Raw genomic sequence first — 15,755 nt, forward strand, 5'->3', positions numbered from 1 at the left:
CCTTGTGACCCACGTCGACACGGAAAGCTTGGTCCAAAAAATGAGAGATAGCCCGCTTACATCATAAGTGGAGAGGGCGACGAGAAAACGTGGAATACACGCCAGGCTCGGTTTGCCTGTGCCCAACGTGCGCGCTCCTCTGGGCGCGTGCGCGGCAGTGGGCTGAGCCCGAGCCTGGCAAGGAAAGAGAGGGAGGGACAGCGGGGGATAGCAGGGAGAGAGGGAGGGGCAGCGGGGGATGCTGTGGAGCGGCGGAGACTCCTCAGCTGATGTCACAGAGGCGGCGGCGGCGGCGCTGCGGGTCTGCCCTGTCTGAACCTCCCAGGAACCGGCACACCATAAGCAGCTCGCTTGAGACTGCTGCCGCCCATGGCTGTGGCGCACGGCATTGAAACATCCAGAGGAGGAATGGAGGCAGGAGGGGGAGCAGCGACCACATGAGCCATCAGACGATAGAGGTGAGGCGACTGGACCTGTGGGATGGGACACAGAAGAGGAAATCTTATGGGGGCGGAATGTTCCATGAAGAAGTGGCATTCATTGGTGTAGGGTTGTGGTTACAGGAAATGGATGAGAGGGTAAGGGTTGCACTTCGTGGCCGTGAGAGCCTCAAGTTCCCCGTGTGATGGTGTTTACTACCTACTTCTCCTTGATATCACCCCATTGAATTTCTCAAATATCTTTTGACCCTCTCATCACCAGAATAGTGCCGATCCGCTTTTCAGCAATATTACTACACACCTTCTTTACAGCTGCAGCTCCCATGCTAATGTTTTGGTTCTGTCCATCCTTTCAACTCTCTGGGCGGGGACGCCCGCCCTCCTGTCAGTGGGTCTCCTTCCCCTGATCTACGCACCCCCCATCACAGGATTGATCATAGGTCATACACACTGTTTGTATATGTGTGTCGGGCGGTGGTGACCGCAGCGGTGCAGCTACTTTTAATCGTAACTGCTGTTCAGACATAAGTTCATATTTTGTCATATGACTAAGGTCTGTCGCTAGTGATGGCACAGGTTTGTGTTAAACATTAAAGGTGAACAGTAGAGCTCCATATACAGCTTGCTGTACAGTATCAACTGACTGTAGAAAACTGGATAAACGATGGACGTGATGGTCACATGTTAAGGACCTTTGGCCCTAAGCAGAGTTTTTTTCCCGTCAAGTACATGGCTGCGTTGATAAACCTTATGATGATATGGTACACAGTGTCGGCTGACAGGGCTGGGCATCTTTGCGGGGGGAGGAGGAGGAGGTTGTTGCAGCAGGCTCGCTGCAAGGGCCTGGGATGTGTCATGCATGCGGGGACGTGATCTCACGAAGCCCCTGGCTCCATACTTTGCTCTGCATTCAAAATCCCAATAATGATAGCTTTCTATATTAACATCTTGCCGGTTTTTATAAATGCGTCCTGTATGTTTTCATATTTTGCTTTTTATGCATACATAGCAATGATTGGTTCACAAGAATTGTTATTAAACTTCTGTTTTTTTCTTGCCTCTGGAAGCAGTAATATTTATGATGCGTCTAATGTGCTGGTTACCTTTTTTCATTTCAAAAATAGTTTTTTTAATGTGCCAACCCACACTTAATGTAGTGCATGAATAGCGGTGATTGGAAAGGTTTTTTTTTTACGTCTATTTAAATGACATGCGAAGTCCCTGAGGTATTTCATGTTTAGCCTACATGTGATATTTCAGTGTGGTGCTGACCTCATCTGCTGAGAGCAGGGGAGCATATTGCACCCTTCTGTGTTGAACATCAGGGAGTCTCTGGGATGGCGCATTGATGTTTACATTTAATAGTTCTTTTTTCATGCCTGGACTTCACTAGCATGATGCATTGAGTTTGTTACTTTGCATGCGTTTGTGTTTCATTTCTGTGTGTCCCAGTGACAGGACACTGATCTGTACTTGCATCTAGGTATCCTTTAGATACTGCACTGAATTGTTTCATTTCATATAATATTGTGTCTAATATATGGATGTCATTGTGAAAAGGTGTTGCATTTTACTCCTATTTAGGTATCCTTAAGACATCATCCTTGAATTGTCTATTATAAACTATTCTATTTCATATCTATGTTTTCCTGTTAAAAGTCCTTTGCATTGTACCTGGGCATCCCCAGGATGACTCACTGGCTTATTTCATTTTATATGTTATAGTGCACACCACTGCCATTTTCATGGTCTCCAGGCACACAGCGGGATCTGAAAAGGAAGGGGGATTGTGGAGGGTGAGTTGGGGATCGGAAAAGGAAGAAAGGTTGTGGAGGGTGAGTTGGGATCTGAAAAGGAAGGAGGGTTGCAGAGGGTGAGTTAGTGGGATGGAGAAGAAGAGCAGAAGATAGCTTTTTGCTGTTGGTAGCTTCAGTTCGGAAAAACTGGTCACTGTGTGTTGGGTTTGCTTCTAGATGGTATGGGTTGGTGTTATTTTTAGTGTGGGTCAATAAGGGATTGTTTTGTGCATCTGTGGCGTAGCGCTGTAGATTGAGGGCCTGATTAGGAAAACGTTCTGTGAATGAGGCCCGTAGTGTGTTGGGTTAAGTGGAATTACAGAGGGGGTGTGCCGTTTGCTGTGTGATAATCCGGTTTGTACTGTGGAAGGGTATGTGTATGTTGTATTTGGTGGTTGAGTAGTGAGTTTGTGGGAAGTTTGAAGGTTTTTAGTAGGTTAAGTAGCGTGGGAGATCTGTGCGTTCTTATAAGTTGCATTGTTTCGATTAAGCTTAATTTCTTATTTAGCGGTTTGTCGATATTATGCTTTCCTTTCGTTGGGCCAGTACAGTTCGATTTGCTTTACACTGGTTTGTGGTGCCTTTTACTTTTTTCATGGTCCGGTTTATTTTTTTCCTCGGTAGTGCTTCCTGTTTAGGTGGGTGAGTTAAAGAGGCAGGTTTTTAGTAGCTTTCTGAATTTTAGGTGGTGATCGTAGTTCGTTGTAGAGTACGTTCCAAGGTGTTACCAAGATGCTAGAGAACGCTGATTAACCATATTTCAGTTTTGAGTGCTGTATTAGTTCGAGGCGTATGTCATTGCTGGATGTGAGGTGTTGGTTTTTTGGTCTATAGATGGAGATTATTTACTGTATGAATTCTGCTCTTGGGCGTGTTGCTCTGTGTTATGCAAAGGGTTTTGAAGTAAATCCTTTTTTTGACTGGTAGCCAGTGTAGGTTTCTCAATGCTGGTGTGATGCATTCTCTTTTGGGTCTGAGGATTAGTCTTGCGGATGTACACTGTATTCGCTGTAGTTTGTGAGGTAATCAGCATTCTAAGGTAGATGCTGTTGGCATAGTTTATTCTTGGCATGACGAGGGAGATCATGGCGTGTGTTCTGTGTGGGGAAAGTTGGAATCCGTTTGTACGTACATGGAATAATCGTTTCTTTACGACTGTATTGAATTTTGGAACCAGTATTCTGTTGTTGTCTGTTAATATTCAGAGATTTTTAACTACTTTTTGAAGGTTCTTGTCGGTTTTCCATTTCGCTAGGCCATGGATTGTGATTTTGGTTCAAAGGTTTGCCCGGCGTGATCATGGTTTCTGTTTGTCCCGGTTGAGTTTAAGGCTGTTGGTGCTCATCACTTGTTTGTTTGTGATGGTTTGGTCTGGTTTTCCAGTAGTGTTGATTTTATAGATCTGTGTAATTGTAGCAGGTGAGTCCACGTCTTGTGATGAGCTTGACAAGTGGGGTCATGTAGATGTTGAAGAGTAGTGGCGAGAGGGATGAGACCTGTTAGGAAGGCGTGTACCCATAGCAAGTCTCTTTCGTTCATCCCTATTTCTTGGAATCTTTTGATGAGTTTCATGTGGACTGTTTGGAAGGCTGCTGAAAGGTCTAGTAGTATTGGCGTTGAGGTGATATTGGATGAAGGGTTTGTTTATAGGTCACCCCAGATGGATGGATGGATGGATAGTGATGTTTCCATTCCTCTCATGGGTCTGAAACCTATTGTGCCTGGTCAAGTAACTGATTGCTTTCTACATTTTCCAGGATTGCTTTCTACATTTTCCAGGATTTGTTTACATAAATGGGTTTCTGGGAGCTTTGCTGGGGAAAGGATGTCTGAGGTAGGTCAGTAGTTGGTTAGGTCTTCTGTGTTTCTCGGGGACCTTTTGAGGAGTGGGTTAATTCATGCCGCTTTGAAGCTTCTCTGTAATTAATCTTTTATTACGCGCATAACACCAAGATCAGTCTCGAAGTGCGGGACAGGGATTCAAACGTTTGTTCCTCTGCGTTGTCTTGCTTGCAAGTTAATCATGTTGCCACTGAGCTATTCTCCTGGCAGTACAACTCTAGTTGCCAGAGAAAGGTTCATGAGGTTCCTTAAGTGTTCTGCAGGCGTCTCTTGGGCGAGGATGATCTTGTAGATATCAATTTGCTAGGGATCTTTGTTGCTTTGATTCACTAGGTCAGTAAACTTTACTTTTGAGACCGATGAGAAGTAGTTTAGTCTTGTAGTCAGTTTCACAGTTGGGTGGTTGGTGGACTAGTTTGTGTTAGGCATACTGTTGATGACTTGCTGGATCTTTTAGGATTTTGTCTTGGAAGTGGTTTGCGAGGTCGTCACACTGTTTCTGGTAGGGAGTGGGTGTGTTGTTGCAGGCTGTCTGGTGTTGCTTTCTAGTCTGTGTGTGTGTGTGTGTGTGTGTGTGTGTGTTTATTTATAGGGCGCCCTAAAACCCTTAGGTAGCTGGGAGCACAACATATCAACATTGGGTATAGCTTAGTTACAGTGAGTAAATCCAGGCAAATGTAGGGTTACAGTTAACATAGTTACAGAGTATTAACAAGGTTACTTAAGGTTTGGTTACAGTGCATAGATGAGTATAAATAATGCATGGATAGGTATGTACATGTGAATATAATGATAGATTACATAGTTGCAGATAAGCCTATGTGTGTGTGTGTGTGGTCATAGTGGAGGATACCGTTAGCATGGTTACCGATATGTGCATGTGCCTAGATGCACATTGTAGGTAGCAGGTTACGCTGTATAGAGAGGGGCGGAGCATGGGTGGCTGTGATTTATTGATCTTTGTGGCATAGCCAGCTGCAGGTGTTGCGCCTAAAGCTGTTGTAAGATTGGTCTCTTCTTAATTCGATTGGTAAGGCATTCCAGTGTTGGGCTGCTTTTACTGGGAAGCTACCACCAGTTTTAATTTTTTTTTTTAGGCGGAATCTGGGTATTTGGCGACAGTATGAGTTGGCTGTTCTTGTTCTGGTAGGGCGTGTAGAGGGTTTTCTGGTTATTCTTTCCTTACATTTTTTAGGCATTTGAAGGTTAGGGTGACCATTTTAAGGAGGATCCGGTCAATGATTTTTAGCCAGTTGTGATTTCTCCTGGCGTTCGAAATGTGCTCTCTGGCAAGGAGGTTCAGTGCTGTTCTAAGCGCGTTATTTTGGAGGGTCTGTAGCTTATTCGTGATGTATTTGTTAGCTCCTGCATAAAGTGCATTGCAGTAATCTAATTTGGAGAGTATGAGGGCATTGGCTAGAACGATGCAGCTCGCTGGAGAAAGGAAGCGTCTGCATGCTTTAATGAGTTTGCCAGTATAGGCCGTAGATAAGGCCAAGGAGTTAACTTGTTTTTTTTAAGGAGAGTAGAGTCCAGGTAAAAGCCTAGAGTCTTCACTTCTTTAGCAACTGTGATTATGTTGCCGTCTAAGTTGAAGGCCTTATAGTTGTCATTGAGTTTTTGAAAATTGTTAGTAGAGCCAAGGATTAGGATCTCAGTTTTATCGTCATTCAGGCAGAGGCCATGGGTTGCCATCCATGCCTGAATGAGGGTATAGATTTAATTCACTAAGGCTGTATCCGATGTAAAATTGCCCGTAAGGGGGATAAGGATCTGGGTATCATCTGCATAGTTAGTGTAGGTGATACCCAGCCTGTTCAATTTATCAAATAGAGGCTTAGTGAAGATATTATACACGGTAGGTGAGACACAAGAGCCTTGAGGGACACCGCATGTTGTAGAGACTGGGTCTGCAGAGGCAGCTAAGGAGAAGTCTCATGCTTCTGTTATCAAGAAATGATTGGACCCAAGCTATAGCGTCACTTGAAAAGTGGGCTGCCGATGCTAGGTGTATGTATGTGTATGTGTATACGGACGGAGTGCATGGGATGGAACGGAACGATCAAATCAAGATGACCGAACGGATAGAGTGGATGGAACAGATGGAATGGACAGAACGGATAGAGTGGGCAGAACCGGATGGAGATGGCTGAACAGTTTATGTAGATGAACGATCGAATGATAGAATGAATGGAATGACTAATAAACCAAATAAAGAACCAGGCGAAATGTGAGAACAGACGAAGCCGACTGAACAGACTGAGTGAACAAAACAGATAAAATAAATGGTTCAGATATGCGCTCGATCTCAAGCACCTACTGAAAACCACCATATCATATCACCATGCTTACTCTCTTCTATACTCCATCACTCCACTAGTACACAGCGATACTATGACTCATTCGGTGTAGCTGTTCTAATACCAACACCTACCAAATACTCCCCATCATCCTGACTAAACGCAGCTGGCTGCACACCCTCCAGCCTAGGCGTTCTCAGGCCTAACTCAGCCAGAATCAGTCTCGGTATCACCCTGCCAGAGCGAATCCATACTCCTGATCTCCCAGCCACCACACCTACCGCTAAGAAGCAGCTATCGTACGAGCGCCACACCTGCTGCACACATCCGGTGCTCACACGCACCTCTTTCTCTCTCTCTCTTTCCTTGAACTACGGTTCCGAGGGAGTTCAACCTACCAGCGCCTTGAGATCATGATCATACCAATGGTACATAAGGCGCTATATAAATGCAAAGTAACATAACATATAAAATGCTTTTTTTATCCAATGGGAAAATGTCCCAATGTGGCGGGTGGCATCAACTACGTTCAACATCAGTGGAACGCGTTGGGCAATTGGAAACAAAGGACATTCAAATGTATGTAAACAGACATGCATGAACAATGAACATTGGTAACACAATCTAACAAAGCCCAGCATAGTGAAACGCATAGTTTTTTTCTGTCCATATTTGTCCAACTCAAATTTAATAAAGGAAATTAACCAAAGTTCGAAGGATATGATATGATATGATAGGTTATTTATAATGCTAATACCCAGAGGTTTCTAAGCGCAGACCCGGGGATCGAACCTGGGGTGCTCTGTGTGGTCTTGCTTCCAAGGTAAGCACGTTGCACCTGAGCTATCCTCCCAAGACAAGGAGTTGGTAATCATTATCGAACCCATTGGAGGAGTGCCGCTGTTTTCTGACTGCTTGCAGTCTTACATTTTTCAATGCAGGCCGGGCGTGTGTCATGGCAGGCACCTGTGTCAGGCTAATGTAAGCCAGGATAGTTTCCTCAGCAGAACGCGTCAAACAAAAGCCGGAAAATCCGTTTTCAACAAAGGAAACTCCAGGGAAAGCTTCCGCAAATCTCTGACATCTAAAACGATATGGAAATCAGCAACGGGATTTGATCAGCAACACAGCAGCATGAGAGCAGGTGAAAGCCACGCTGCCTGAGTCGAGGACACAGACGGCGTACGGAAGGTAGGATGACTTTCATTTGCCCTATTTTATTCTGACTTACAATTAAGGCCACCAGATTACAATCCACACAATGCAGATGGAGAATATGACACAATCCAGTTTCAGTGGTTTATCTTTACAACATATGTATAAGCAGAAATACGGTAACTGTTCTAGCTTTATACATAACTGTGATCCAACTACTATAAACCAAACTCTTATCACACTTCACCCAAATAATAAGCATCACTACCCTCAACATTAAAGTCACAAAAAACAGACTAGACAAACAAAAACAGTACAGCAAAAAAGGTTTAAACTTGAAAAATTGCACAAAAAAGAAACCAACAAATGGTGGTAAATCAAGTTCCTACAAAACTATATAGACCATAAATTGATACCAAGGGGCCTAAGGATGTTTACCATCCCAACATATGAAGACCTGGATCCTGAGATGCTACAAGAATGGGGGGGAAGCAACACATGACTGTTCATTCAGGATCCTGACTATCCTGGTCAAATATGCCAAAAGTGACAGAATCAAAGCATTGACCGAAATAGAGGAGCTAGAAGCAGCAGTCTACACTGGAACAGAATCCATAGCCAAAGACATGAAGGCTCAGATAGACAAGAATATAAGCAAATATGAAAGTGAAATAAAAGACAGGAAACAAAGAAAATTCTTGATAAAAAATGATAATGCCACTGGCAAAATGTACACATTTCCCAGAAAATACTACACAATCAAAGGGGATGCTCCATTCTTTCCCAAGGTGATACTCTTCTGTGCTCAAACATAGGTATTGCTAAAAAGCACATTGCATTACTGTATATTGTGCCTGCTTACTTTTCACTTTTATATATCCCGAATACCCAGACTAAAGCATACTATGCCCAGCATTTCATATTCTGCATCTTGAATTCCGTAGATTGTTAAAAGCCTGCTGCAGTGTATAATCTTTCTCCATGCAGCCTAAGGTAAGAGACCCCACAATGGTATATTTTTAAGTTTGCTAGACCTGTAGGGTATTTTGTGGAGATTTGGGGCCTGACGGTATTTTATTACCGCCGAAAAATAACTTAGCAATAATCACTCTTTGTATTCAGATTTGGCCATGTGCAACAATAATACAATGGACATGCATTATTTCAGCACCCAGACCTGCATATTTGGTATACGTGGTTGGTGGTATTTTGGTGAGCACAATTCCCTTGTTTTATTTGTGGCCCCAATGTCCAGAATCCCTTATCTTTGCTTAGATTTTTCGTGTGATCACTAGAGAGACCTCAGACCTACATTTTAGGAATACCACATTTTCAGTGATAGTGTTGGTGTGCCACCATGGGCGAACTCACGGACTTATTTACGACAGAGAGCTATATATGGTAGTCTTGTGGTAATTTCCACTACCTTATATACGGTAGGGAGCTATGTTCAGAGAGTCTCTCTTCCCGTTGGCTCATGTACCTCCAACAAGCTATGCTACAGTCACTCACAATTATTCATACTGATTCTGACATGCACACATCTGTCTTAAAATGACCATTGCACTGTTTAAAAATCTCCCCACATCATCGGCATTGTAATGGTAAATAGTAAATACACCACCCGTCTGTTTTCAAATATTTTTCTGTATTATAAAAGTTGCATTTAAACACGATCTCATTCTTTACAGAAATAAATAAAATGGTACAGTAAAAGCATTGTCTATGACACACTGCAAAGAGAGTGGCGGAGAACAGAACTCAAATTGCAACATTGGTATTTGATTAAGACACGCACAGGAATCCCCTTTCCTACACTGACTGCATATTTTCGTGCACACACGGCTCCCACGCTTATGTAATTACCTTATCTGTTCAAAGTTTTCTTCAGCTGTTCTCCTTCGGAATGTGGTTCCCTTGAAGATTAACCCCAGTAAAAGGATCGCCTTTCCTTTTCAAACCGGGGTCATTGCCTGGAATTCTTAGCTTTTGCAGATAGGAATGCCTCCAACCAGGAAAAGGTCTTCCTCCCAGCTCTGCCAAATCTGGACTGTAGCAGGACGCAGGAATCTGCATTCAGTCAGGAGTCCCACAGCCAGGTCTTCTCCCCAGTAGTGCAGAAAAATGTCTGCCTGTCTTTTTCCCCGATACTGCCCACTAAAACTTTCATCTCAGCCCTCTGTATGACGTGTCCCAATGAAATCCATCATCTCTCATCCTCCTACTCTCAACAATAGCTTCGCTTATACATTTGCAATTGTTGCAAATCTGACTTCCTTCTTCCTGCAGTTACTGTGCACAAAAACACAGAGAAACAGGCAGAGAAGAGAAGAAAAAAAAAATCTGCACACACATTTAAATGGCTTTCAGAGTATGCCTAATTCTGCAGTGGAGAACACATTTTATTAGTGGGTTATGTTAAATAAGGTTTTATTAGTCAGGTTAATGGTTAATAGGTTAGCTGTTAATTTTCAAATGTGTCTCTCGCACCATAGGCATTTCAGGTGAAAATAGTGTGCATTTTTAAATGAGCATGTGTGCTTTTAACTGTAAAAATAGATTTGCATCTTATATGTTAAAATCGTTTTTGACTGAATAGTCTGTCTTTCCTTGTTAATCTGGTAACCCATATAGCAATGCACCGCACCCTTGTGGTGGTGCTGCAAAAAAAATGTGCTACTTGTGCAGTAGTGCTGTACTCTGTGCTGTAACATGCCAAATATCCTTACATATACCCTCCTTTTGTTTTTAGAACTTGGCTATAATCCAAGCCAATTCCTAAAAACAACTTGTTCTTTCTTTTTCTTTTAAAATGCATGTGTATTGGGATATCTTTCTCTTCCTGACGTAGTCAGTAAAATCAGTAACATTTTCATTTTTACTGATAGCACAATCAACCATCCACCCATCCAAACCCACTATTGAGCGTTCCCCCCCAGGTTCCCCAATTAAATCTTTCCACTTCTATTATGCCCAGATTACTAATTGTAATATTGTTTTTTCTCAAATTCATTTTTATAACATGTCTTTCTTTGTGATTCAATAAATATTCCACATCCGGATCTATTGGAAAAGTATCCCTTTGAAAAAAATCGATATTTTCCACTTGGCTTTCCCAAACATCATTTGTTACATGAAACAATGTTAATCCCCCAATTGACACAATTGCATCCTTTGGAACCTGTAAATAAAAAACATTATATTTCACCTGTTTAACCACGTATGTTCCATGGTTTAAATGTACTACCGTCATGTTCTTTAAGCAGGTGCTGACCAACCATTTACCTCTGACCATCTTAGCCTGTGCCATTTCTTCACTCCCCATATTACTAATAATCACTTCACATCCCTCTGATATACTTGGGTCAGATTTCAACCCACAAATAGCATCTGTGGCATCAGGAACAAACGGTTTACCTGGACACATATAATTTTGTTCTTTAAATGTTACACATGTTTCCAGGTTTGGTATTAAATAAACTTCAGGTTCCCATGACTGAAATGCCACCACTTCTGGAGTCTTAATCTTAATGAATTTGTCCTCTTGCCAAAATCCCACGTTGTGTACCCACTTCGTTTGATAAATAAGTTCAGGGGCTACAAATGGGATGCATAGCAAAAATCCGATCTCTAGTCTTTCCAAGTCCACATATAACGGCATTGCATTCCCCATTTCGAATGCAATTTTTACCTGTATAAGGTCAATTTCCCTCCTGGTCAATCTTTCTATCATTTGACGAATGATATCCTGCGAAACAAAATACAAGGGAATATGTCCTTGAATCAATTGTGAAACTGCAGTTTGAACTTCTCTCATATAATTCGTTAATAGTCTATCAACAGGACTCATTATGTTCAATATTTCATTTAAAGTTCTGTCATGCTTAAGTATTATTTTAGTCGCCCGTTGCATCACATCCGCTTGTTCATCTAGAATGATTGCAGTTTCATTTATGAATCTTACTTGTTCATCCAGTCCCCCTCTAATTCCATCTAATGTCTTTTGTATTATCTCTAGGTCAATACTCAGTTGTTGTGCTTTAGTACTCAGTGTTCCTACCGAAATAGAATTGGCTGTTGATATTGTGGTACCTATTATTGCTCCAATTATAGACATTACCATTGATATCGCGAGCATCACCGCACCTCTTTCCTCTCTTCTTCTTAATGTCTGCTGAATTCACAAATGTTTTTTCCAATTGCATTAATATATCTCTTATTGACTGCTTAGTGTCCTCTTTTCTTATTTCCAGCCACTCTTTAGTCTGTTCAATCTTAATTCCGGTATTGTTCAAGTGTTTTTCAATCAAAATCTCAGGATTTAACGGAATGTATATATTTTGGAAAATCATCCTTCTATCACTCATGATGAATCCTGGTGCCTCTTCCACCGCGATACCAGATGCTGGTCCATGTTCAATGACAACCTGTGCTTCTGAATTCTTGAAGATCCCTCCAAATATCATCATCACTAAACATATCATCGGTATCATCTTCAATGCTGATCGCTTTGTAGCCTTGGTCTTCACCCCTCTTTGGGGCTTTCCCGGAATCCGTCCTCGTGGGCTCCAGGACTCCATCGTCTCCCGTGGCCTCTGATCCCGGAACCTCCGACCAAATAATGTTAATTGTCTAAATCAAAATAGAAAATAAACAGATTAAGTACATAGCACAATACTAACTTCATCCTTTTGCCAAAAATAAAACATGCTTGGTAAAAATATTTCATTTTTTTTTTTTTCTGAAATTAAACACAAGTTAAAAGAAAACAAGCAGATATTCAATATTTAACACACTTTCTCTTTGCACACCAACCATGAGCTTCCATTATATGTGCATTTATTTATTTATTTATATTTATTTTATATTATATTTTACATATACTACAGTGTTTATGTGCCTTCATAACAATCAACTTTTTAACTTCTTTGTCACTGCCTCCTGATTGTACCCATTTATTTTCTCTTTTTGTGTTCAAGGGATTTTATCTGTTTCTACATGCTCAAGCCGCCTGATCTCATGTCTGGGATGGCATGGTTTGATTTGATTTACATGGACAAACTGCTCTATTGCAGTTTCACCTTCATTTTTCAAAATTTTATACACCACAGGAGAGACCTTATCTATAATCCGAAATGGCCCCTGCCAGGCTGCTAGAAATTTAGAATTTTTCTGTTTACTTTTTCCAAAATGAAACTTGTACACCTGATCCCCTACACTGTATTCCTTTGCTGATGTCTTTTTATCATAATATGACTTTGCACTGTCAGCAGCTCTTTCCAGATTTCTCTGCACAAAAGCAAATGCATGTTGCAAATGCCTCCTCAGTTCATCAATATATTCATGAACTGTGGATGCACTCACTAGAGTTTGCTCATGTGTTCTGTATAGTAGGTGTTGTGGTAACACCATTTTCCTACCTGTCAAAGACCTCATGGGGGCTAACACCTGTTGCTTTGGCAGGAGTCGACCTGATTGCCATCAGAACCAACGGTAAACGTAAATGCCTAAGGTAAGAGACCCCACAATGGTATATTTTTAAGTTTGCTAGACCAAAGCGTACAAAAGGACACCCAAGAAAGGACACTAACAATGCTGCAAACACTGCTCAATCGTCACCCTACTGGCTTCAATATACAACACGATCAACAATGACCCACGTAGTTAAAAAAATAAATAAAAATAAAAATGACCCACGTGTCCTTGGGGGAGAAAGACAGCTGGCCAGATCCATAACCTACTTTGTTTAGTGCTATCTCACACCAAACCCCATGCTCAAACCTTTCACAGAGCACACCACAAGAATCAACTCAGGAAAACCAAAACATGGGGAAAGAACTAGAACATTGGAAACCCCCAACTGCCATCTTGATACATGACCAACTCAAGAATACAATTTTAGGATACCAACTTCAGAATGATAGCCACATCATCACACCACAGATGCCTGATACCGGAAGAACCCTAAAGCTAAACACTCTTCATCACTCGGATCATCTAATCACCACATTCTAGCTATGATCAGACTAAATAAACAACCCAGCCTGTAATCTACCGGACCCGTTTAAACGAAATATCAGACACACTACAGCTGTCCACCCCACCGCCTGACAACTCAGACCCTGGTTCCCGCACAGAACATGGAACCAACACAGGGCATCTAATGACATCGACACTTTATCTAGGGACGGGAGACATGATGCTCTACAGTTGGATCAATGCCTCCTTCATCTCTAACCACAGAACGAAGATTCGTGAAATTCTTAACATGCTCTCTATCAGAAATCTAATTGTCTGACAACTAGGTAGTAGCACACAAATCTATCCCACCAATTTAAGTCATGCAAGTCAACTGGACCACTGAAATCTCAACTTCAGGCCACATGGACTTTCTAGACTGTGACAGACTCCTGATCCACCAAACCAACCTCTCCTTCCTAGCACCATCGTACATCCCAACCTTCGCAAAAAAACTTTCCGATGTAACTGCTCATCTCCTGATACAACACAATCCACTGATGGTCCTCTGAGACTTCAACATTTGGTTCAAGGTGTTGGGTATTTTGTGGATATTTGGGGCTTTGCGGTATTTTCTTACCGCCAAAATACCTTTAGCAATAATCACTCTCTGTATTCATATTGGATCACACATAACAATAATACATTGCATTATTTCAGAATTCAGACCTATTTAGATAATGTGCGCGATAATTTGCGTGGTTGGTTGGTATAGTGGTTGGTTTATTTGTGGCCCCAATATCCAACATCCCTTGTTTTTTATCTAGATTGTTCTTGATCACTAGAGACCTCAGGCCTACATTTTAGGGATACCACATTTTCAGTGTTAGTGTTGTGTGCCACCATGGGCTATTGTGGTATTTTTGTGGTAATTTCCACTACCTTATATACGGTATGGAACTATGTCCAGAGAGTCTCTCTTCCCGTTGGCTCATGTACCTCCAACAAGCTATGCTACAAACAGTCACTCACAACTGTCCATACTGAATATAATCATGCACACATCTGTTTTAAAATGACAATTGCACTGTTTAAAAATCTACCCACGTTTAAACCTTTTCCCATGCAAAATGAAAGAGAAATAATACACACTAGCTATCTGTTTTCAGATATTTTTGTATTATAGAAATTTCCTTTAAACGCAGTTTAACCCTTTTTTACAGAAATAAATGAAATGGTACAACATTATTTGTGATAAAATGAACAGAGAACTGCGAGAATATATTCAATTGGTAACATTAAATATGCTGATAAGGGACTGGGACTCCCTCGAATACACTGACTGAACAGTTTCGCACACTTTCGCACAGCTCCCACACTTCTGTAATTACATTATCTGTTCAGCATGAGTTTTCTCCGGCTATTCTCTTTCTGAATTTGGCTCCCTTGAAGATTAACCCCAGTGAAAACAAGCGTCTGCCGTTCTCAAACCGGGGTTATTGCCTGGAATTCTCAGCTTTTGCAGCAGGAATGCTTCAGCCAGGAAACAGGTCCTTCTCCCAGCTCTGCAAATCTCCATTGTTCTCCCCTCTCCTCAAGCTTCCCCAGCAAAACTCTAATCACAGCCTCTAGCATGATACTTGCTATGACGCTGCTCCATCAGAATCAATCATGTCATCTCCTCCCTCACTACACAATGGCTCATTTCTACAGTAAAAATTGTAACAAACTGATTTCCTGTTCCTTCGAGCTCTTTGCTTCCTGTAGTTATGTGGACAGGGCAGCAGAGAAAAGGAAATGAATGTGTGTTTAAAAGTTCACTTTCAGAGTAGGCCTAATTCTGCAGTGGAGACACATTTTTATTAGTGGGTTATGTTAAATGAAGTTTTCTTAGTCAGGTTAGTTATTAATAAGGTTAGTTATTTTCAAATGTGTCTCTTGCAACATAGGCATTTCAGGTGAAAAATAGTGTGCATTTTTGAATGTGCACATGTGTGCTTTTAACTGTAAAAATAGATTTGCATCTTATATGTAAAAATCGTTTTTGACTGAATAGCCTGTCTTTACTTATATGTCCATGTTACTCTGGCAACACATATAGCAATGCACCACACCCATGTGGTGGTGCTGCATCAAAAAGAAAATTGCTACCTGTGCAGTAGTGCTGTAACACGCCAAATATCCTTACAAAGGGGGGCAAACTGCTTCTGCATGGCCTGATTTCACCTCAAAGGAGCAACTGACAATTCTGGCCACACCCATGA

The 15,755-nt window shown here is 41.7% G+C and overlaps 1 protein-coding gene across 11 annotated transcripts in view; it reads left to right on the forward strand.

Moving 5' to 3' along the window:
* The first annotated feature begins 227 nt into the window (after positions 1-227).
* The window catches only part of CCSER2 (coiled-coil serine rich protein 2), a 1,037,685-nt gene continuing 1,022,157 nt past the window's right edge, over positions 228-15,755 (forward strand). For all 11 annotated transcript variants that reach the window (XM_069610752.1, XM_069610751.1, XM_069610750.1 and 8 more), the window contains exon 1: positions 228-458. The gene's annotated coding sequence lies outside the window, so the exon portion shown is untranslated. The remainder of the gene's footprint in view (positions 459-15,755) is intronic.

This window comes from Ambystoma mexicanum, chromosome 8 (assembly GCF_040938575.1).
Source record: "Ambystoma mexicanum isolate Mex_15411 chromosome 8, UKY_AmexF1_1, whole genome shotgun sequence".
Lineage (NCBI taxonomy): Eukaryota > Metazoa > Chordata > Amphibia > Caudata > Ambystomatidae > Ambystoma > Ambystoma mexicanum.